Source organism: Pelodiscus sinensis, chromosome 5 (genome assembly GCF_049634645.1).
Source record: "Pelodiscus sinensis isolate JC-2024 chromosome 5, ASM4963464v1, whole genome shotgun sequence".
In the NCBI taxonomy this organism is placed as follows: domain Eukaryota; kingdom Metazoa; phylum Chordata; order Testudines; family Trionychidae; genus Pelodiscus; species Pelodiscus sinensis.
Window position 1 is genome coordinate 56,368,772 of NC_134715.1, and position 25,199 is coordinate 56,393,970.

The 25,199-nt window shown below is 39.7% G+C and overlaps 1 long non-coding RNA gene across 1 annotated transcript in view; it reads left to right on the top strand.

Annotated features, from left to right (window-relative positions):
- Positions 1 to 25,199, top strand: part of LOC142829603 (uncharacterized) — a 301,783-nt gene that overhangs the window by 37,206 nt on the left and 239,378 nt on the right. Inside the window, exon 5 of the long non-coding RNA XR_012904172.1 lies at positions 289 to 344. This is a non-coding gene — a long non-coding RNA (uncharacterized LOC142829603). The remainder of the gene's footprint in view (positions 1 to 288; positions 345 to 25,199) is intronic.

Below are 25,199 nucleotides of genomic sequence, written 5' to 3' on the forward strand. Positions count from 1 at the left end.
GAACATGCACTTCCAGAAACTCTTTAGTTTTTAGGATACTTGTCATGAATTTTCCAGTGTGACTTTCTCTGTTTTATTTTAAGTGTTTCTCTTTTGACATGTCAAGCCAGCATGTACAAATTTTAGAAAGCTGAAGCGTTACTTTGGAAGACCTTGTTCTGGGAGTGAGTGCACATATCCACAGACATTCACAGCTCTCTTAGACTTTCTTTGATGACCTATATGTTTCCCAGATGTAATCTATAAAAAGTGCAAGCATGATATGTTTTTCTCCTATCTCTACTTTAGCTTATTTCTTGCAAGATCATGTTGTAATATGATGGAATGGCAGAACACTGCAAAAGGTAAGGGTTGCCAATTTTGTTGTTATTCTTTATTGTAAGGTTGAAATATGATTATTTGTCACATGAAAATGCTTCAGGAAGAAACATGACCATGATTTGTGCCATCATGCTTAAGGTCTAAATTACTTTTGCTTTCCTGCGCTGGTTGGTGGCGTATTAGTTCCCAGGGCAGGGAGTGCATTGCTGTTCAGTAAACCACATCCCCATTCAATGCATGGTGCAGTCTTGATAGGCTCTTACTGTATGAAAAATTAAATGTATTTATGTTTAAAAATGGTGGCAATATAATTCTCCACTGTGCTCATAATACTTAGATGCATAACTTAACACTTTGCAGGTTTAAGGGTGCATGAAATTTACACAGGATTGTAAATCACTGTCTTCCCACTAAGTTAAGTTGTATTAACTAGTGTTATTGTTGTGGTAGAATTAATATTTACTTTAACAAGTGAATTGGGGAAATTACGTTGTTTAGCTCTGTGATATAGACTCATAGGCTGTCTCTACACTGGGCCACTTATTCCAGAAAAGCAGCCGCTTTTCCGGAATAAGCTGCGAGCTGTCTACACTGGCCGCTTGCTTTTTCGGAAAAGCAATGACGATCTACTGTAAAATTGTCAGTGTTTTTCCGGAAAAACTATGCTGCTTCCGTTCGGGCAAAAGTCCTTTTCCGGAAAAACTGTTCCGGAAAAGGGCCAGTGTAGACAGCATAGTAGTCTTTTCCGCAAAAAAGCCCTGATCGCGAAAATGACAGTCGGGGCTTTTTTCAAGAAAAGCGCGTCTACATTGGCCACAGACACTTTTCCGGAAAAAGTGCTTTTCCGGAAAAGCATCCTGCCAATGTAGACGCACTTTTTCTGGAAACACTTATAACGGAAAACTGTTCTGTTTTAAGCATTTCCGGAAAAGGGTGCCAGTGTAGACGTAGCCATAGACTTTAAGGTCAGAAGGTACTATTATGATCATCTAGTCTGACCCCCTGCACAATGCAGGCCACAGAATCTCACCCACCCACTCCTGAAATAATCCTCTCACCTATATCTCAGATATTGAAGTCCTCAAATGATGGTTTAAAGACCCAAAGATGCAGAAAATCCTGCATCAAGTGATCTGTACCCCATGCTACAGAGGAAGGTGAAAAATCTCCAGAGCCTCAGCCAATATACCCTGGAGGAAAATTCCTTCCTGGGCCCAAATATGGCGATCAGCTAAACCCTGAGCATGTAGGCAAGACTCACCAGCCAGACACCCAGGAAAAAGTTCCCTATAGTAACTCCTATCATCCCACCATTGGCCTATTTATCACCGATAGTGAAAGGTCAATTAGTTGCCAAGATCATGTTATCCTATCAAACCATACCCTTCATAAACCCAGCTAGCTTAATCTTGAAGCCATATAGGTCTTTTGCTCCCACTACTTCCCTTGGAAGGTTGTTCCAGAATTTCACTCCTCTAATGGTTAGAAACCTTCGTCTAATTTCGAGTCTAAACTTCCTGATAGCCAATTTATCCATTTGTTCTTGTGTCCACATTGATATTGAGCTTAAATAATTCCTCTCCCTCCCTGGTATTTATCCCTCTAATATATTTAAAGAGAGCAATCATGTCTCCCCTCAGCCTTCTTTTGGTTAAGGTAAACAAGCCAAGCTCCTTGAGTCTCCTTTCATAAGACAGGTTTTCCATTCCTCGAATCATCCTAGTGGCCCTTCTTTGTACCTGTTCCAGTTTGAATTCATCCTTCTTAAACATGAGAGACCAGAACTGCACATAGTATTCCAAATGGGGTCTCACCAATGCCTTGTATAACGGCACTAACACTTCCTTGTCTCTACTGGAAATACCTCGCCTAATGCATCCCAAGACAGTATTAGCCTTTTTCATGGCCATGTCACATTGATGGCTCATAGTCATCCGGTGATCAACCAGGACTCCGAGGTCCTTCTCCTCTTCCGTCACTTCCAACTGATGTGTCCCACCTTATAACTAAAATTCTTGTTATTAATCCCTAAACCTTATACTTCTCACTATTAAATTTCATCCTATTGCTATTACTCCAATTTACAAGATCATCCAGATCTTCCTGTATGATATCCCGATCCTTTACTGAATTGGCAATACCTCCCAAACAGACTGAAAACATTGGTACCTTGGTTTATACACATGTGTGTTTTTTACTGATTACACTTAGATATGAAATGAAGGTGCTTAGGCTGAAAAGATAGACCACACTGAAACATAAGTATAACATAGCAGCCTGCCCCTTTAGCAGCTAGGAGCCTTGGGCCTGCCAGACCTATTCATGTTGTCCCAGTGTGCCATAATTGACTACCGGTTATGGGAAGCCTACAAGAAGAAGATTAGGCTGCTGTGTGAGGGCCATGAGATGGGGTCTACAGGAAGCAAAGCAGTGGGAACCTGGGAGGAAGAAAGACCTCCAAGGGGAAAGCCCTGGGAGGCCGTGCTTACCGAAAAAGAGGAGAAAGAAGTGGGGGGGGGGGGGGAGAACTCTGCAGAGCCTGGGAGTTCTTTCTTGTAGCGATATCTTCTTCCCATGTTGGCTACTAAATATGAGTCTGCTCTGATCAAAGTAGAAACATAGGAAGGGAATCTTAAGAGACTTCTGAACATGATGAAGTGCACTATCTGATCACATTAGTGTTAGCTCATAAGCTTGAACAGATTGTGCTTCAAAATTGAAGATTAGCTTGTGCATTCAGTATTGTTGTAGCCACATTGGTCTCAGGATATGAGAGAGACAAGGTGAGTGAGGTAATGTCTTTTAATGGTCCGATTTCTGTTGATAAGAGAGACAAGCTTTCAGGTGTACATGGAGCCAAAGAGCTGTGTGTCATCCTGAAAGCTAGTCTCTCTCACCAACAGATGGCATAGGGCCACAAAAAATATTCTCTCACCCACTTTGTCTCTCAATTATCTTGTGGTTTGTCTGAGATGGAATCAGCTCACTAACTAAGCTGAAATAATTCAGGAATGTGCGATGTGTGCATTTCTGTATCTATAGCTGCATATTTCACACTAAGTTGTGCCAGAACTGGTCCAGATTCTAGGGCTACAAGACCATTATGTATATGGGGGGGGGGGGGGGGGGAAGAGGGTTATTTCTAATTGAATATTATTTGCACTTAGGCTATGTGCTGCAAGCAATGAAAACTACTAATAATTTCCCATTGGAATGATTTGAAGGTGGGTTTTGCATCATGTTTGTATTGCACAGTGTACTTGTGCCTATATTGGGTACCATTATACCCTCATCGTTCAACCCTGACATAAATGACAAGGTTGGATATACAGTAATCTGTTTTACTTTTCAGACTGTATAGTAGAAGTAATCAGATTTACAAAAAGACAAACAGTGTCACTGAATGTTGCTAGGAGTAGCTCCAAATGGTTAGATTAATAACCTTTGGTATCATCCCTTCTAATTACCTGAATTCCAGGTGCAACCAAATTAATTCCTCCAAACTAAGAAGCAGGATAGGTTTGCATGTATTTCAGGGAGGGGAAGTGGGAAGATATCAACAGAAATAGATCTCCACAGTAGTTTTGTGAACTGTTCTTATTTGTGAAGTATTTGTTAGATCAGTTATGTGAGAAATTCATTATATGTAAATATTTTGTAATAACAAAGTGAATTAGCTACTTGCAGACCTGCAGCTCTCTGTGGGAAGATGCCATTAAGTATGGGAGTGTGCTAAGTTTTAGTGTTCTAGACATCACCAATATATCTGTTTATTCTCTGAACCTGGAAGAGATCCAGTAGGATTTAGTTTTATGAGGTTTAATGTAAAGGTGTCATATTTCATGAGATGAAATCATAACACAGTGGGCTTGCAGGAATTCTGAAAGATTATTTTTTCAGAGTGCTGGCAAGCACTATTCTCCTGAGAATTACATGTCTAAAAGAAAAATATAGATATTCTTTCATTGGATTGAAATGATAACTAATCCTTAATCCTTCCTAGATGGCCCGCTGGCTGTGCATTTAGAATGTATGCACCAGGTACTAGTTTTAATGCTATGATGCTGTGAAGTATTTGACTGTTCCTACATCCATGTTTTCATAATCCTTCCTGTTTACTTTTAGGGTGCTTGTATTAGATTTTTTTTCCTGCTCCTCTAAAGAGATGTGAAACCATATAAGCACCTTTAATCTAATCTATTTGTGGATAATATTTAACTTACAATATGAACATGCATACTAATTCTGTGGTTATTAGGGCAATTCTCCTTGACACCCTGACCAAGAAAGGATTATATTGACCAATTTCTCAAGTTTCCTTTCTAGCATGGTCTTGTGCTTTAAGCAAACAAGATCTCATTGACTTGGTTCTGTAGAAAGCCAGTTATTTTTCCTTGATGGTTTAATGCTTGTGTAGATTTCCTTTCTCATGCTTTGTTCTGGGAAAGGGAAAGGAGGGCTTTGTGTTTAAGGCATAGGACTGGGAGTCAAGCAATCTGGCTTCTATTTCCATCTCTGCTATAGGCTTCTTCTATGTCTCTGAACAAATCTCTTTATCTCTCTGTGTATCAATTACCTTTTTATTAAAAGAAGATACCATTACATGCTCATCTCAGTGGGATGTTATTAGTCTACATTCACTAATATTTGAGAATAGGGTTGCCAGGTGTCCGGTTTTGAACTGGACAGTCCAGTATTTGAGCTTTCTGTTTGGAATATAAATGAGAAAATATAAATGTCCAGTATTTTCTAAATAAGATGTAATGTAGATTGTGATGTAATGTCAAGTGTGTCCGGTATTTTTGTTGAAACCATCTAGCAACCCTCTTTGAGAAACACTTTGAAATGTTGGTTAGAGATGTAAAATCCCAATGAAATCAGTTAACCGGTTAAATGTTAGGTTAACCTAATGTTTAGCCAGTTAACCAACTAAGTGGAATCCCAGTACTGGAGCTGTGTCTACTTCCAACAGGTTCCCAGCTTCAGTGCTGAGGCTGCTGCTGCCATCAGCTCCCAGCAGGCCCGGCAGTAGGGGAAGGTGAGCAAGGTGGTTGCCTTAGGTGCGCCGCATCTCCAGAGCTCCACACTGCCCCTGCCTGCCCGACTACTCACTTGCTGCCCTGGCGGGGAGCCACCCGGCCATGTGGTGTAACCAACCACAACATGCCTCCTTAGGCTCTGCAAACTCTTTGGCCAGGCCTGGCTCCTGGTCAGGGACTGCTCCTTGGCACCGGTTAACTGGTACCTGGTAAGTATCACCCAGTAAAGTTACTGCTTACTTGTTCACCTCCCTAGTTTGGATGGAAACAGTATCCAAGTGCAATGCATTATAATTAATATCTAGACTGGATCCCCAACTAGTATAAATCTTCCGTAGTTCCACCAGAGTCAATATAGTGATGCCAGTTCATACTGGCTGAAAAACCACTCTAGGAGAAAGTTGATTGTTGTCTCCCTTTAGCAGTTGATCCACATAAAATATTTATAAATGTGCTAAATTTTTAGTCAAGGGCCTTGGAACTTATCTACACAGTGGAGTAATGCATACTATTAAGGTGTGAGTTCTAATGGGGACTCGTGTTAACACATTAATTTCTCCATTCAGACTATGCCTGTGCTCACTAAATATACATATACACAGGGGCTGTGTCTACATTGGCGCGATCTTGCGCCAAAGCGGCCACTTTTGTGCAAAAACATGCTACCCATCTACACTGTGGGGAGTTCTTGCGCAAGAACACTGATGTTCTAATGTGTGAAATCAGTGATTCTTGCGCGAGAACTATGATGCTCCCGCTCAGGAATAAGCCCTCTTGCGCAACTGTTCTTGCGCAAGAGGTCAATGTAGACAGGCAACGTGAATTTCTTGTGCAAGAAAGCCCGATGGTTAAAATGGCCATCGGAGCTTTCTTGCGCAAGAGAGTGTCTACACTGGCACGGATGCTCTTCCGCAGAAGCACATCTCTTGCGCAAAGGCACATGCCAGTGTAGACGCTCTCTTGCGCAAATACTTTAATGCAAGAACTCTTGCATTAAAGAGTGTTTGCGCAAGATCATGCCAATGTAGACGTAGCCAGGGATAAAAACCCCATAGCTGGTTCACAGGGCTTGGGCTCTGACACTTAAAATTCACTGTGTAGACATTTGGGCTTGGCTTGGAACCTGAATTCTGGGATCCTGAGAGGATGGAGGATCCCAGAGCTCAGATTCCAGTGCAACAATTTGTAGCCCCGCAGCCTGAGCCCCATGATTCCAAATCAGCTGATCCAGACCCAGCCAAGGCCACGCTGTGAGTTTTTATTCCTGTGTAGATGTATCTTAAAGGTTCTCTAGTTTCAAAGATCACTTTATTGCAGTGCATTAGGGTTGATCTGGATGGACCAAATAATGCTCTTAAGAAATCACATTCATGCTCTTAAGAAATCATAACCCAGTAGTGCACATAACCCAACCATGTAACAAATCCCTTAGTTATTTAGCACAAGCTGAGGACACTCAAGCTGAGATTTCAAAGCCTGCTATCAGCCTGAGCCAGATCAGATTGTTTTGGTGATGTGAACACAAGCAGGAGGGATAGCATCCCCAAGAATGTTTGCTACCTCTTCTAAGTATGTTTGCTCCTTTTGCTACCAAATGGAAGGTGGATTTCATGGGCTTCCAATGATTGAGTATGAAACATGTAAGGAACTGGCAAGAAATCCCAGAGCATGTAATTTAAATACAGAAAAGCAGTTTGTGTTTTGTCTTTCCTGTCTTTTTTGGTACTTCACAAGCAAGGGATGGATCCTAAGGCTCTAACAAAAGGCCCCTCAGCAGTCGACACTTTAGGAGTAATGATGTGTGTTTGCATCAGACTGTGTATTTGATATACTTCATGGTGAGACTCTAGAGAGCCATTGATAACACCAATAACATTAGTACTGCAGCTGATAAGAAGAGCAATTTATCCATTATTTCCTTGAAGCTTATGAATGTTACCATTGTGCTCAGAGTTCACTGTAAAGGTTATACTTTTCTGATGGAGTTAGAAAAACCAAAATTATGTTTTGTTATGGCGGTATTTTAATTGGAAAAAAAAAAGCAAATTATTTAAATTACTTCTCCCATCTGGGGAAGCTACTGCTAGCAGCTGCACTAGATTGGAGCAGTCTTTGTGCTTGCTCAAGGAACCCCTTCTGCAAAGCCAGACGGGGCTGATTTCAAGTGACCCCTAATACCTAAGTTTTCCAAAGTAGCCATTGATTTTGGGTGATTCATTGTTTTGGAGGGCCAGAACTGAGATATTACAGACCTGATTTTTCAAAAGATCTCCAATCACAAAGGCTACATCTAGATTGGCATGATTTTCTGGAAATGCTTTTAACGGAAAAGTTTTCCGTTAAAAGCATTTTCGGAACAGAGCGTCTAGATTGGCATGGACGCTTTTCTGCAAAAACACTTTTTGCAGAAAAGCGTCCGTGCCAATCTAGATGCGCTTTTGTGCAAAAAAGCCCCGATCGCCATTTTCGCGATCGGGGCTTTTTTGCGGAAAACAAATCTCAGCTGTCTACACTGGCCCTTTTGCGCAAAACTTTTGCGCAAAAGGGACTTTTGCCCAAACGGGAGCAGCATAGTATTTCTGCAAAAAGCACTGATTTCTTACAGTAGGAACTCAGTGCTTTTGTGGAAATTCAAGCGGCCAGTGTAGACAGCTGGCAAGTTTTTCCGGAAAAGCGGCTGATTTTCCGGAAAAACTGGCCAGTCTAGACACAGCCAAAGTGTCCCAGCAGCCAAGGGAAGTTGCAGATATCTCTTCAAATCAAGAGCTCTGCAAATCAAGCTCAACACATCGCCAGCTGGGTACCTTTAATCAGTTACCACCCTTGAATATAGATGTATGGCCATCCTCATCTATTATTCTTTTGAAAATGGGTCCAGCATTATACATTCTTAATTGCTGCCCTACTGAACCATCATTTGATCCTCCTGGAGCTATTAGTTCCATAAATGAATGAGTATGGATAAAAGGAATCAAGCTTGGGCATATGCATAAATGTGTAATGTACTTCCTAGACTCTCTTACCTTGCAGGCTACTGCCAAAAGCTGTCAGCCCAGAAACATTAACTGAAATATTGCAAAGAGTAAAGAGGGATGAAGTAAATAAAAATATTTTAGGGTTAAGCTTTTAAGGCAACAGAAAAATTTGTGGAGGATGGGTACATGACACAAACAGAGCCAGCAGTATCTCAGGAGAAACTGAGTATCAGAAAAATCTGGTCTCACCATTCTGGAGTAACATAATGTATTGTGGTTTTTGAGGTTTTTGAATATAATGAGTTACATGGAGTCTGACTCCTAGGGCACGCAAAATGTAGTGCTGAGCATCCTCTGGTAACAATAAAGCAATCAAACTTTTAAAATGCATGTCTCAAAACAATAACACGATGAAGTATGAAATAGTCTTTTAATTGAATTCCAATGTTCTATGAGTCACTTTGCCACTCTATAATCAGAAAGGGTCTGAAAATAGAGAGAGGTCAGGGTTGGAGAGAAAAATGGTGCATAAACCCCAAGGAGGCATTCTGAACACTCAAAATAGAAAATATGCTGTAAATATGAGATGTTTTCTTCAGAATAAGTTGTAATGCAAGGATGATTTCCAGGAGGGTAGCCAATATCAGATTCATCTTTTATACCTATTGTGCATTTTAGAGCTGTAAGCTGTAGATGTCTCTGATTATGTTTTTTCTGCTGTTATTATACCAGAGGATAGTGTAATAATAAAAATGCAAGTTGTTGTTTTAGATTTATACCAGTGTATCTTAGAGCAGAATTTGACCCTAAAAATATTGGGAGGATACCACAGTTTTGAGAAATTTGATTCCTCTAATAAAACAAATAGCTTTTAAACCACAGAAAAATTCTGCAATTTCCCCCACTCTAGGGATGAGGTATATTGGGTTTCAGAAGAGATGAAACCTTCCAGCTGGTGCTGAATCCAATCTCCAACCTTGCAAATCTGGGGCCAGCCATGTGGCATGCCTATTTATATGCACAATCCCCAGCCCACTCCCTCCCCTCTCTCAGAGCATCATGTCCTTTGGAGATATGCTGCCATTGGTTTAAAGTTAGGTTTGTGCTTATATGCTTTGTTGAATTGGGGCCTGAGTTATTACAGTGAATCACTGGAGTTTTCCTTAAAATTTAGGGCAGAGTGTATGTGTATGTGAGCGTGTCTCTGAATGGGCATATTTAGACAGAGGAAAGGTTAGCTATAGGAATTTTAAAAGGTCTTCTGCTTTGGATTTAGACAGCGATAGGAAAAAGTACATCGCTTATCACAGTAGGACGATCTTGTCTGAGTGTGAATGTTTTATTTTTTAATTATATTTGTTTTAGTTCTGAACACAAAGGCATGCAGACAAATATAAAATCAGAAAGATCAAGGACAGTAGACATCTGGGACACAACATAAAAAGCCATTTTCACAATAAAATCACAATGTTATATCATTTTGAATACTGATGAATTACCCATCATTAAAATTGCTAAAGGAAGTTCTACAGCTAGTAGAGTATATAAAAGATTACCACATTTCTGTTTGTTTGGGTTTTCTTTTAAGTTTTTGTTTCTTGTCCTAATAATTAGTGAAAGGCAACCAGTAGGTTAAATAACTGGCATATGTGTTTCTCCTGTAATTCATCAGCTTTTCCATTGCAAGACCATCCCAGACTTCTGTAATCCATCTGTTCAGTTACTGTAAATCTGAGTTTCACCATTCTGCTGCTATAACAATTCTCACTGCAAGTACCATATGTTGGAATAATTTATGAGATCTAGACTTATTATCTTCATCCAAACCAGGAAGAATGTATAACTGAGATAATTGGTCCATCATTTCAGAGTAATATTTAGCCTTTTCAGCAAACAAAAAAATATTTTAGCTCTGACTGTAATTTCTATAACAATATTACACCAGTGAAATACCACTATTTCAGTCCTGATTCTTTCATGCATTTGTAAGTGGGTTCATATAGAGGCTGTTTAATGTTAGTTAATGCAAAATATGGGGAAAAGGTGCAGTACCTTGAGAATTACATATTCTCCAACCCTAGTCTGATATTTAGTTTAGTTTATGTGGTGTATGGTAAGAATTATGGATAATTTGTTACCAAATTGAAAAAAAATAAAAGAATGATGTAAACTATAAACAGCAGGACAGAATTGATTTAGATTCTGAATAGGAATCTTCCTCTCCACAAGGTTTAATGTGAGTGTGCTTTGTGGGTGTGTTTGGGGAGGGAGGTTTGGAATGTGTGCACTGTGGAGAATATACACTAACAACAGTAACTTCATGAATAATCAAATTATAAAAAAATGTAAACATTCTTTTTTTACTCAGTGGCATGGAATCAATCTTTCTGGTGGGGATTGTCCATGCAAATTTGTCTTAAATCCATGGAAGTTGATTTCAGGGGTTGGAGTCCTTGACTTCCTATCCAGTCTGTGAATATCTGTGGGATTGTGAGTTAATCTAAATTCAGTCATTTGTTGGACTCTTCAATGGAATGTGAGAAAATATCCCCATGAAAGGAAATGGGAAGTTGTAGATGAAGGAGGATCAGTCTCTGAGTTCTATGCTATCTGTATTAATAATCTTCTGCAAAATAAATGTATCTCTGCAGTGTTTTCACTTTCCAGTTGCTTTCACTGGAATGGCTGGCTGGAATGTTTTCTTTCTGATACATTATGGCTGATGAATTCTGTTCTGTTGATGAATTAGGTAATGTGAAAATTTTACATGAAAATTTGTCTAATTATCTTCTAAAGCTAAAAGAAAGGCCAGCCTGTCTGCCTTTGATCAAATACACATGGTCCTATTTTCCACTTTTCTGCACAGGCAAGCTCTATGCTTTCAAAGTTGTAATGGCTTAGACCTTGCTTTAGGGGCCATACAAGTTTTTCAATAAATAAAATAAATAATCTATTTTTGATGAATCAGTGAAAACATGTACTACAACTTTCGATGTACAGAGTCTAAATAAAATGCCATTGGAAACATTATGGCATGGCTACATGTATGTGGCTTTTATTTAAAAAATGTGCTAAACCTTGTAAAATGTACCTCAGCTACTATAGTATTAGGCCATTTGTATTTTGCTAACAAAATATCTTGAATGTGATTTTCCCTTTGTAAACCACACTGGTGATTCAGACTGAAGAATGCTGTAAACCTTTTGTCTACAAGGCAAATGTCTTATGTAGGCTTCTGTTTTAATTTATTGCACTTGTGTGCAGGTTTTTCAAACTAGTCACAGTGGTCTCTTATAAATCATGAGAAATAGTTCACTCTCATACCATTTCCAGTCCTACCCAATAAGTCAAGGCTTGTCAAAGACCATTTTAGAAATCTTGAATAAATCTGACATTATGTTGAGACAGCTGTTAAATATATTTCTTCCCTCCCAGCCCTCCACCCCCAGGTTTCCTTTCCCTGACTATGAATAAAGCAATTGGCATAGTGCTATTTTTAGCCTTACTTTTCATTTGAGTCATATGTACACCTACCTTCCACGCATACTTAAGCTAATTTATTCTAACATGAAAAATACTGGACAATTTGCTATTCCACACAAAAATACAAGCTGAAATAGAACCTGGCTATTGCACATATATGCTTCCAATATCTAGCAATACAGAAGTAAAATCTGATTTCAGGGTGAAGTCCAATTCTTATTTACTTTCCTAAAAGCAAATGAAATTCTTTAAATAAAGTCTCAACAGGTTTGAGTGAAACAACTCTGCATCTGAGGGCAGTTCATTGATCACAATGGGTGATATAAAATGTTGTGCTCCTCCCCTTGCTTATTTTCCATTTCTTGAAATACTAAGCTGTAAGATCAAGGGCCTTTAGAAATATTAGCTAAGTTCTCTTCTCATTAATCCTTAGTAACTCATTTGAGTCCCAATTGTGCTTCCATTGATGTCAGTAGAAGGTTTACCGTTACGTCAGCAGGGAAAGAATTAGATTGCCATTGATTTGATGGTCATCTTTTCCTTTCTCAACATTGGCAAATATATATCACTTCTTTGCTCATTGTTTTCCTTCATGTGCTGTTCGTGAAGCCATATTTTGAAATATGCGTGAAGGTAATTTCACACATACAATTGCCTATTCTTCAATTATGTTTGCAATTTATTGTTTTTATAATGCATGCCAGTAACTTCATCAAAGACATAAAAAAAGACTCACACTTTAACAGAGAGCAAAATCTGCATCCCTAATCCTCCAGCTATATCTGTACAGATTGACCTTTGTTATTTGCTGGGAGAATCTGCATTGGCTTCAGTGAGATTCTGCATGAATGCTTGTATTCAACCAGATGGGTTAGATTGTAGTGATGATGACCAGCAACAAGCAGGGACTAGGAGAACAACAATAAACACAAAAAACAAGGGAAATCGCGACAGTCTTCTGCTTTTATGTAAGGCTTGTCTCTAAAACGGCACCACGGCAGTCAATGCAGAGCTGTCTTTAATAATTGCCCAACTTGGGGATAATGCAAGATGGAGTAAGTGGCATTAAGTAATACATTAACATATATGTGGGAAAGATTTATGCCTCAGTGCTGTTGTGGCTGTTGTTCTTTCTACTACAACCCTCCTGGAGTCAGGTGGGCTAAATCACTGCCGTTCAAGAGCTCTTTATACATAGAAAATAAGCGTATGAGCTTTGGATGCAATATCATAGATTTATCTGCTGACAAGGTCTTTTTCATTGCTAGAGATAGCATACCTAGAGATGCCATGAATACACGTTAGTTGGACATCATGTTAAAATGATTATCAGTAAAATAATTTACCATGTTATTTAAATTGCCATCATTAGGCATCAGCATTAACATCACATTTAGATGACTCAAGGCAGTGGAACTCTTTCTCAAATCTGTCCTTTCATGTTGTACATCTATTGACTTAGAAAGATAGAACTACATCTGTTCAAATGATGAATGTCAGGTTTGGGTTTGCTCCCTTATTTCTTTGCTATCATAAATATTAGAAGCCTAATTTTAAAAAATGAAAGTTTAAATTTTTGCATAAAATGGGTCAGATGCAGTCCACATGACATGATTTGTGCAATACAGTTTGAGACATTTTTGGACAGTGTTAGGTGTCAAGATTAACCCTCTTGATTGAATCACTCTTGAATGTGACTTGCCACCATTCTTTTGTTTAAGCATCTGGAAGTTCAATGCAGGATAGTGTCAGTCAGGTATTACCCTGAATCTTCCTTTCTGGGCATTTCACATACATGTGGGTCCCTATGGCTCCTTCCATATAGGGAACTTATGGCCTCAGTGTGGTCCCACTTGCTATGCAGTTTCATATCAAACAGTCATTTGTTCTGCTTAGAAAGGAAATACTGCCCCTCATTCATTCAATTGTGCATACCTGAGGCAAGAAGCATTACAGGATTTCTAGTTTTATCATTGCACACTGTTTCTCTTTTTCTTTCTGTTTTTCCCTCTGCTCCTATTCATTCTGGTCACTGGTCACCAAGACTGACCCAGTGGAGGACAGCAAATCAATGGAGGATAGCATTGTCTGTGAACTAAAAGTCACTTTTTCCTAATATTAAGTCTTCCTTCTTCCTGATGTAATGGTTGGAGTATGATATAGATAGGCCAGTAATTGCATTGGAAAAAATGTTCTATTATTTTGCTCCCTCTCTTTGTATGTTAGTGTAGGAATATGGCTTAAATATTAATTTTACGGAGTGTTTCTCAAAGGTTGAATGTAAAGTTCAATTATGCATTCCATCTGCAAAGCTCTGGATGCAGAGCTCTGCATTAAATAAAAACACAATGTGTTTAAAGTAAGGAATATGGATATAAAAGTTAGAGAAGAATAGCTCTTCAGCATGCTGGTCTCTGTGCAATATCAAAGGGGGAAGTTTTAGCCAGATAGAAGTCATTCAGTTGGCTCTGAAGAGTGGGCAAACAAGTCCAAGATTATTTCAAACTATTAATCAAAAGCATCTTGCAAGATATAGTCTTGGAAGTAAGATGATTCATACGATCAACTCAGTATGTTCATCAGAAACTCTTTTAGCCAGAAAAAGGTGATTTGGGTAAAGGATACAATATGGGAAATAGATTCTCATGATAATGGCAACAAAATAAAACTGCTCCTAAATAACAAAATATTTTGACTGTCTTACAACACCATGAATCTCTGCCTCAAACTCATATTCTTTAAATGCTATCCCCAAATTGGGAGGTAAAACCAATGAGAAACAATTAAATTAAATGTAATTTTTAAAAGACGAAGTAATCCCTTCACAAAAGTAAGTTTCCTCACCATTGAAAAGCACAAATCTAATTTTAGAAATGAGTTCACATTAAAAGAACATGAAGATGTTCGCACCAAATACCAGGCCCAGACTAAGTGGCTGTATAGGATGCAGGAGCCAGTAATTGCCACATAAACTGCTTGTTCATAGGGCTAATTTGTCCTGGGGTGGCTGGCCTGATTATTAGGGAGGGTACAGACTGGAATTGTATCTTCCCTATGAGCAGAAGTTTCAGAGCTCATCTAAATGAGCTCTCTGAGCCCTAAATACATTTATGCAAATCCTGGTCCCTGCTCTTCCCATTAGATCATCCAGTCTTGCTGTGTAACACAGGTCAAAGAATTTCATTCAGTTACTCCCTTAATGAGCCCCCAAACTTGTGGCTTGCTAAAACATATCTTCTTGAAAGGCATCATATCTTGACTTCTTTCTCAAAGATACACATTCCTCTTGGAGCTGCATGAATTGCTCCAGTTTTATAGTTGCATTAACTGTTCTGCAGGTCTCTTCACCTCCCAGGGAAGATAGACAGGAGTGGAGTCTCTTTCTTTATACATGAAAACATTATTATTTTAGAAGGAGGAGGGTCTCTTTATCTTATCTGGTTACTCTTCTTTCACCATATGGATGCTGATTTGGTCTCACACAGACACTTTATAGTTTCCACCGGGGACTGTTGTTTAGCTAGGGAGAAATCAGAGTGCTTTCCCTGATGTGAATCCCCAGTGACCAAATGCCACATCTCTCCTCCCCTGGGAACAGGTTATGCATTTGTCTGAGGACAGAAGGTGTGTGTTTCTGTTTGTGGTCTGAAAGGTAAGGTTCTATGGCAGCAGAGATCAGAGAAACTTTACTGCTCCTTTGAGCTCCACACCACACAATCTGAATATGGCCTTTCAGTTTAGTAATGATAAGACCTGGTAAAAGCCCCACGTTGTGAGCTGACTTTCTGGCGTGCTGCTAATAAAGGCAAGACAAAAATAGAATGCCTATTTATATAATTGTCCGAGGGAAGAAACTGTCTTCAATGTGGTCCAAGCGCCAAAAGAAATGACCATTTAGAACACAGATGTCTTGAACATTACCGACAGCAGGTGCCCAGATGCTGCTTAGTCCAGATTTACTGATGGAAAACCGTATGATCTTATTAGGAAGCAGTGATGACAAGCACAACAAAGAAGTAGACCTTACCTTTTCCCCTGAGAGAACAATCCAAATCTATGCTGGACTGGGAATCTACCAATTCAGGTTTGCTAAGAATTGAATTTCAAGTGAGATTCCTCAGCAGGTCTGCTTTTCCAATACCATGCACTAACTCTTTCTTTGGCATATTGTTAAGTGCTCCTGGCAAAGCTGTTAAATATGTTATTGTAATGGGAGATCTTACTGAAAAAGTTACAGCAGTTAGAACTGACTTGTAGGGTCTGTCAGTTCTTAGGACTGATGAATCTATAAGAGTTGGTGGCAGGGTGTTCACAGTGGAAAATTCTGGACTCTGGAAGTCATGCTGTTTGGGAGCTTCACTGAGCCTGTCTGGCCACCTCTTGGGTGCAGTGCAAGACCTATCACTTTTATTTGGCTTTCCTGAGGCTTTCCTTTTTGCTTTTCCGGGTTTCTGCATGTATGCTTTTCCAATACCATGCACTAACTCTTTCTTTGGCATATTGTTATGTGCTCCTGGCAAAGTTGTTAAATATGTTATGCATAGGTTGAAGCAAAACCAATCAATTTCCTCTGCAGAGGTGACAATAGTGCATTTTTTTCAGGGCATTTTGGTGAGCTAACTTACACACAAGTACCATGCTGATGAGCTTCTAATAAAGCTTTACAATAACACCCCCCCCCCCAAAGTATGATTAGTTACTGAATCCCTACAGAAAAATTCAAGTTGTACCCACACTTCAACTACAGGTATGGATTAGGCATCAATTGTAGCTCTTCGCCCCCCCCTCCCCTTATTCCTGGTAGCTGCCCTTTCTTCCTTTATTACCCTCACATATACTTCCATCTATTGCTGGTTGCCCCCATCGCCTACACTACCCACTTAATGCTCCCTTTGGGGGCTTGTCTGGTCTCTGTTCTCTTTTTCTGATGGAAGTTGATAGTCCCTTTTTTTTATACATGCTTATTCCCTGAGGGTTCACCCCATCCTTTCTCCTGGGGGGGGGGGGGGGGCGGAGCTTTTATCTCTTGTGTCTCACTTCCCGTTTCTCTTCCTGGGAGCTCTCCTCACAGGAACTAGTGCATACACTCTCACTAATTTAAGTGAAAATCAGGTTGTTAGGTTTAGCTTGCTAAAGAGTTTGGTCATTTGCAAAACATTTTCACACAAAAGAAGGCATAAATTTGCATAGAGCTCCTGAGAAGGGAAATTGGGAACATTTGTAGGGGTCTAGGAAATATGGAGCCTAATGTTAGACACTTTACAACAGTGACTTCTTGAGTAGTAGAATGATCTGGAAATCCATCACTGACTCACATACATTATCAAAGACAATCTGGAAAGCAAGATATCAAATAAGCAGACTAACTCTACAAGTACCACATGGAAGCAGACTGAATGAAGAACAAATGTTAAAAATTCAGGCTACTTAATGGAAGATTCCCCATCGATCAAGGAAGTGGCAGATTTATATGGCAACTGGCAATGCAGCAAGGACTAGGCTAGGTGAAAGAAAAGGAAGGTCCCAGAGGAGATGACTTCTGATGCTGTGCCAGCTGCATCCAGAGGCTCTATTTGAACCTCACCACATCCAAAAACAAATCACAGGATTAATGTATTTTAAATGTTAGGAGGCACCTTCTATTTGCACATTTTATGTAAGAATGCTTTGACGCATATTATTCTTGATGAGTACTATAGTCCATAGTTAGCTGGAGGAAGAGTATTCTCTCATTGAATTACCTTAGCAATACATTTTGCTGAGTCATATGCTATTCATAAAGCATTCCTGGTCCCAGAAGTCCTTTGCAATGTGTAAAAATCAATCAGAAATTTTCACAATAGCTTTTGAATATAATCTGTTCTTGGAAAAATGTTTAACAATCCTGCAGAACAGAATAAAGGAAACAAAATGTCAGGTAATGTCTGATGATTTTTCAGATAGGCTGATATTCAGCACAACTATCTTATCTTGTAAATGTGCTTCTTAGAAACAGGTTTACATTGAATATTTATGCAATATAACACTGTCACCTCTCTCCATTTTATTGATTAATCTCTTTTATAGCTATGCAGCCTGGCTGAATGGTCCTCTTCAGTTGAAAATCTATAAGGAGTTAGGATGAGCCTATGTTTGAATGAAGGACCTTCAAGTAATATTCAAGTGCTGCATTTAGAAGTGGTTGAAATTTATTATTTGGCAATCTTCCTCCTGAGCTTGCATTGGCCTAATACCTTACAAGAGAAATTGGTGGTACTATATTTAGGATAAGATTTAAAACTAAGCTCTTGATCTTTTGTCATTATTGAAGATCCCATAACAATTTTTCCAAGAACTGTGGTGTTAATTACACATCTCAGCATCCTGACCTAATTCAAATTCAGATAAATGCATTCTTCATTTCTAGATTCCTATTGCAGTCTGAATGGGAAAAAGATATTATTCACTCTACACATTTAATTACTTTCTAGTGTTATCATGAAATGTTAAAACAACTTCTTTCACTCCAAAGATGAATATACAGTGACCCCCTGTATATAACTGGTACATTGTTCAAGTGTGTTCAAAATGTTATTTTTTAATTTGCCAACAGCCAGTTTGTACAGCATCTTTTACAAAAAGTTCCAGAAAGAAGGTTGGTGTTTTGAATATTTTAATCACTTTAAAATAAATCTATGTGAAGAATTAGGAGAACATTTTATTAAAGATTATGATAGATTCTCCATCACTGGCAATATTTCAATGAAGCTTGGATGCTTTTTTAAAAGATATGCTCTAGTTCAAAAGGAATTATTTTAAGGGCATTCCATCATCTGTGTTACATAATCTACATGATTGTAATGCTACTTTATATCCTTGGATTCTCTAAAAAAGATGACTTGCATTTCTGCAGATGTATCTTCACCTCTATCCATTATGTTTCCCAAAATCAGATTGGCAAGTCATGCCTTTTAACTGTGACATCAATAGGATCATAGCAACAAGAAGAAAAAAAATCAAGGGTCAGAATTTTCCTGGCCCTACCCTATTATGCAGTGTGTAGGGAAGTTCAGACTGAGTCTTCCATCCCCCACTTTTTGCCAGATCCAGGGAAGGAGCCAGCAAAATTACAGTTGTTGAGCTCCATGCAGCACAAGAACTATCTCAGCCTTACTCCCCTAGGACCACACAATGCCTCAAAGGGGGAGTAAATGGGGCCCTGGCTCCATCCAGCTTTGTACTGACCAACCAAAGGAAAATAGCTGCATCCCCTATAGGTGGCACACAGCCTCTGTATACCTGTATACTCACAGGGCATGCTCCCTCTGTGAAGCAAAATGTCTTCAGTTCTTCCTCTTGGAGAAGGGTGGCTCCACACAGTTGACCATGGTTTTTGCACAAATCTCACAAACCTCAATTTATACAGAACAGTTAGACTTATTCATTGCTACATTGTCTCCAACCAACAGCTTCTTTCCATCTGAAAAGTCTTTTGAACTCTACCACTCAAAATATTTCAGACTGGAAAGGTACAGTAACCATATATGGTTCTTAAAGCCTCGGACATACTTTAGCATGGATATATAACACAATCTGTTTATGAGTACTTGGTGCTAATGGATGTAGTGGTGCTGTTTCTGAAGTGAAATGAAAGTACACGTTTCTTTCAATACATTGTAATATGCTGATTTCAACCTGACTAGTTTAATCTCTATTTATAGTAAGTTGTTCTTTCCAAAAAGAGAATGATTTCGCTGAAAGAGGATTCTCTGTATTTGAAGAGTAGCAGCAGCTGCACAATTTCAATCTGGATATGAACTTTTGCTTGGTTTGAGGTGTTCAGATCTGGAGGACTTCTCTACCCAATTATAAAGATAAGAGCCACTTGCAAACTGGTGTCAGAATCCGGATCCAGATTTCCACAAGGTTCAGTGGTATTCAGCAGGGCTGTCCCACAACATTTTGGCACCTGAGGCGGGGAGCTCAAATGACATCGCCATGCCTCCTCGCTTGGGCCAAAACTTTGAAAGGTCTCAATTCTGCCTTCTTCCTGTTCTACTCCTCTCATGGTACTGCTCTGCTACCTACCCCAATAAAGGAGAACTAACAACTTAAAATGCCTTGTTCAAAAATTTTAAGTAACACTTAACTGTCAAATGTCTGAACTGCAAACGTAACTTTTCTTGTCTGCATAGTAAATACTGGCATTTTTATCTGTTTGAATAATCAAAGTGGTGCTTTCCGTGCCTTTTTGGTTGCAAAGATTTGAACTGCTTCCTGAAGGTCCACAGTCTGGGGCAGCTCATGCTCTATTGAGATGGTTGTAAGGCCGACCAGCCTCTCCTGTGTCATTGTGTTTTTATTAACTTCAGCTTGGAGAACCTGCGTTTTCCACTGGCAACTGTTACAGAAAGTGTTAGAAGTATGCGCAGAGCAACAAAAGCATTTGGAAAGAGGGTGGTCATCTTAGTTGTACACATATATTCCAGAACAGCCTTTGGAGTTGATCCTGCTGAAATGTATCTTGAAAGGGCTTTCAGTTCATCACTTGAATCACTCGCATCAATATCGCGCATGTCATCATGTGTCAACATTGTCTCTAGTGCCCTGCATTGCTGGTTTAGGTCTTCTTCGGGTATAGTGAGGATTTTTGGAATATCATACAACATTCCAAATATACTGCTGTGTTCCCTGAGCTGCATGAAACATTCTTCAACTGACTGTATTGCACAATCTAGCACCTGGTTAAAGAATTCAACATTGAATTGTTGTTTGGGGTCTCTTATGGGATTATCCCGTGCCTCGTAATCAAAATGTTGTCTTCTTTGGTGACTCTTGTATTCTTGAATGGGTGGAAAAATAGCTTCGATGTGAAGTTCTGTGCACTCTTCAGAACATTTTGAAATCCCTCATCTGACCGGTAAGGCTGTAGGTATGACTTTGCTTTGTCCAGTTGTTCCATTGCTCCAGATATATCAAGGTCAACACCTTGGAGTCTCTTGCTTACAACATTTATTTTAAACAGTATGTCATGCCACAACACTAAGCCACACAGAAATTTGAAGTTCTGTATGTTTTTGGTGATTCCATTTCCCTCCCATGAACAGTTCCTGTCATAGCATTATCCTCCATAATGGCAACTATGGCATCATCTATCTTCCCAATTTGGTGTTAGATAGGCTTTATCACCTCCACTCGACTTTCCCATCGTGTAGCACTCAGTGGTTTCAGTGTCAGGGAGGATGTTCTCAGAGAGGATGTTTTTAAGAAGCACATTTGTGATATCAGCTCCTGTAGTATCATCAATGTCAATAAATTCTAGAAGATGCTCTCTGACAGTCACCATTGCAGGGACATTTTCACTAGCTTCTGTTGTTGTTACAAAAAGTACCATTAAAGTCATTTGTTCCGTATGGCTGATGTCAGGTGTTCAGTTCAGAATAACAGAGTAAAATCTTGCTGGCTTCAGATCTGCCACAATTTTCTGTTTGACTTTTGTTGCCAGTAATTGTATGATCTCATTTTGAATTGTTTTTCCAAGGTAGTGGTGTGTTACATTTCTTGGGTGGTGACTCTTCTTAGATGCTCCTGGAATACAGCATCAAACTCAGCCATCAGCTCCACAATTTTAAGGAAGTTTCCATTGTTTGGCACATACAGCTGATCTGAAGTGCCATGCTATGCTAGGTTTTGGGTAGCAAGCATTTTCACAGTGGCAATGAGCCTTTTCAGAACATTTTGCCAGTAAACAGACTCTAATGCAATTTTCTTTTGATGCTGATCATCTATGGTGGCCTTTAACCTTAGTCTCATCTCAAGCTCTTTCCACCTATGGAATGCTCTCTGGTGATTTGCTGCCTTCTCATGGCTTACCAGATTTCTAGCCAGATTTTTCCAGTCTTTTCTTCCTGTAGAACCCAATGTGGCTGGAACATTAGACTGGAAGAGTTTGCAACAAAACAGTATGAGAATTCTGGGTTTTTGAGTACATAAGCCATGGCCTCTCCACTTTTTCACCATTGGGGATTTCATGCCAGTAATGTGTTGGATGGAAACTTCTATTTTCATTGTCTTTGGGGAACATGAAGTTTTTCACTTGCTGTGGCCCATGAAGTACAAGGAAGTCCCTCAGGCTACTGCTCAAGTGGGTTCCACAATCCAGGATCATCTAGACTTAAGGAACTAAACACAGCTGCAGTTGTTTCTTGCACCTCCACCACACTCTTCTCTGATCTACACTTTTCTTCAGGAATGTGCATGGCTACATCCATTTGAGATGGAGATATGGATGCTGCAGTAGCTGCCAGGTCACCTGCACTTTGACTAACTGGAAGATCAGTGATCTCCTCACCACTTACATCCTCACTGGGGCCAGAAGGCTCACTGTGAACATTTGTGTCTATGTATCTCAGGAGAGCTCCTTACTGCTTAGATAGAAAAGCTTCTTTTGCTTTCTCTCTTTTTCTGAATGCTGCCCCAGAGGGGCGTTTTCTTCTTTCACTCATGACTGCTGTTCTGTGTAGCTATCGTGGCTCAACAAATAAGGGGACAAATAAGCAGGCTGGTAGCAGGGCCTAAGTGAGGGAAGATATCAGTGTCTTAAGGACCTAACTGGCTCCTACTACTTCAGCTGACTGCCTGTTCTCCTCAAATGGGTTCACAGAAGCAGCAGAAAACAGGAAGCTCCCTGAGAAGCTGGTGTTAATCAGTCCAGGCTCCTGGGGGTGCTAGAGAGGTACATAAGAGGCTTCTCCTCCTCTCTCTCCCTGCAGCTCCTGCTGCTTTCTGTTATTCCCTCTGGCTGTGTCCAGACTCAGGGTTTTTTTCGAAAAAAGTAGCCTTTTTTCGAAAAAAATTCACCTGCATCTAGACTGCAGCCGTGTTCTTTCGAAATTAAATCGAAAGAATGCGGCTTTTCTTTCGACGGTGGTAAACCTAATTCCATGAGGAAGAACGCCTTCTTTCGAAAGTGCTCTTTCGAAAGAAGGCGTTCTTGAAAGCACACAGGCTTTTTAGACAGAGAGCATCCAGACTCACTGGGTGCTTTCTTTCGAAAAAGCGGCTTGCTTTTTCGAAAGTTCTGCGTGCAGTCTAGACATGCTCTTTCGAAAGAGGCTTGCAGTCTAGACATAGCCTCTCACTTTTTCTCCTGCCCGCCCTCCTTCCTCCAGCACAGCACTCCACCATCTCCGTGCATCTAGAGCAAAGAGAACAGGGCCGGCCCAAGCCATTTGCGTGCCCTCGGCCCAGGTTGGCCTGTACCTTGGGCCGGCTCAGAGAGAGAATACATATGCACCAGTAGCAGACACAATTTTCTACACTTTGGGTCCTAGTGGCGCCCGTCCTCCCACAGTCTGGCACCTGAGGAGCCAAGAGCTAAACACCTCAAGACCAATCATGGAAATTGTTGAGTGGTGCCTTAACTCAGGGGTCTCCAAACTACGGCCCGGGGGCCTGATGCGGCCCGCGAGGCCCTCTCATCCGGCCCGTGGAGACCTTTTTGGATTCAAAGGCAGAAGAAGTGAGATTGTTTCAAAACCCATTTGAAGCAGATGCGGCCAGTTGCCCAGATGAACTGCAGCTGGAAGTCATTGAGTTGCAAGCAAATGACCTCCTTAGGGACAAGTTCAAAATAGGACTGGTGGGTTTTTACCAGTTTTTGCCCAAGGAAGACTTTCCTAATGTCAAAACTTTTGCATCAAGGTACCTTTCAATCTTTGGAACAACATACCTGTGTGAACAAACATTTTCAAGAATGAAATACGTGAAGAACAATTTGAGAACAAACTTGTCCGATGATAATCTCAGGTCACTGTTGATGTTAGGGACATCAGAAATGTCTGCTATTTTGGCATCCAGGAAACAATTTCACCATTCACACTAATACAGGTGTTCATGTGTAGTGTATGAATGTGTTATTAAATAATAACTGAATAAAATAATATTAAATAAATAATTAAAAACAACATCCATGTTTTGATTGTTTTTATTTGGACCTCAAGTGTGTAGTCGGCCCCCGAACTGCTGTTTGATAGTTAATGCGGCCCTCGGGCTGAAAAGTTTGGAGACCCCTGCCTTAACTGACGCAGAGGGCCTTCAAATCCCACTGTTATGGCACCTTAAAGGATTGGGCCTTAACTATCTAATAATTTATTTTGAAAATAAGTATAAGACCTGGAGCTTAATTCATCCTTGATTTATCGTCTCTAAATCGAATAGAGATGCACCACGACTGCAAACTTGATCCTGAATTTTTAAGATTTGTTTTTGTTTGCTGATAGCTTTCATTTTGGCTTCTGTGGTTCGCACAAGATATGGCTACATTAATTGTCACACACACAGAGGGGAAAGGAATTAAAAAATCAAAAGACAGACCCAAACCCCTTTAAAAAGCATGATTTAGGGGCCAATCTCATTTTGGGGACTAGTCATTGCCCTAGATTTGTTAACAGAACGTCTATTGTTATCCTAGAAAGTACAGTTTATGGCTCTTAGAACCAAAACAAACAACAACAGACATCTGAAATTAAATGTAAAGACACTACCAATAATATAGCTATACTTAAGTTTTTTTATTAGTTGCAAGGGATAATTGCAACCAAAAATTCCGTATAAAAAGTATTATTGAACAAATATTATTACACTGATATGAGTCATATAAGTAATTTTCTTGCACACCTCAACATAAATCTCTGGACCTGTTAAACAGGAAGTAAGAAAACAGAGATGACAGAGCTGGCAAAAGCTGATACAGTTTAACATTCATGTTCACTTCTTTGAAGCTCTTGCTCTAGCTCTTTTTCTCTGTACAAATAACCCAGGTAGACACCCAACTTGCATGAATATATTCAGATTTTCTGTTTTCAGTGGCATGATCAATATTCTTAGTGCTTTATCCCTTCAAAAACACTACTGGCTTCTGCACTGCTGAAGTCTGTCTCACAGACACAAGTCCCACTTGAAAGGTGGCAACAATAAAATATCACCTTAAAAGAGTTTAGAGTGATGGTTAGGAAGATAATACATATCTGTGCATGTAAATTTAAATGTTAATACAAGACACTTAAATACACTAACTTCAGTAACATTTGGGAAGCTCTCTATGGGAATTCTGCAATTGACCTCAGTAGGAGTAGGACTGATTCCATTATACACAACTAATAATGGACATCAATGTCCGTGCATATGAGAACCCTCTTCAAAACAATAGGAAGATGCAACTAACGGACAGGTCTACATGGGAAACTTTTACTAACCAGCATATGCATTACTCTGTGCATACTTACCGATTTTGTGGGGGGAAAGTTTAGTCTAATATTGAATATGTATCTATTGCCCTCCCATAATATCATGGCCAGGGCTGTTTATTTTTTCACTTCTCCTGTGCTGCATAGCTTGTCTT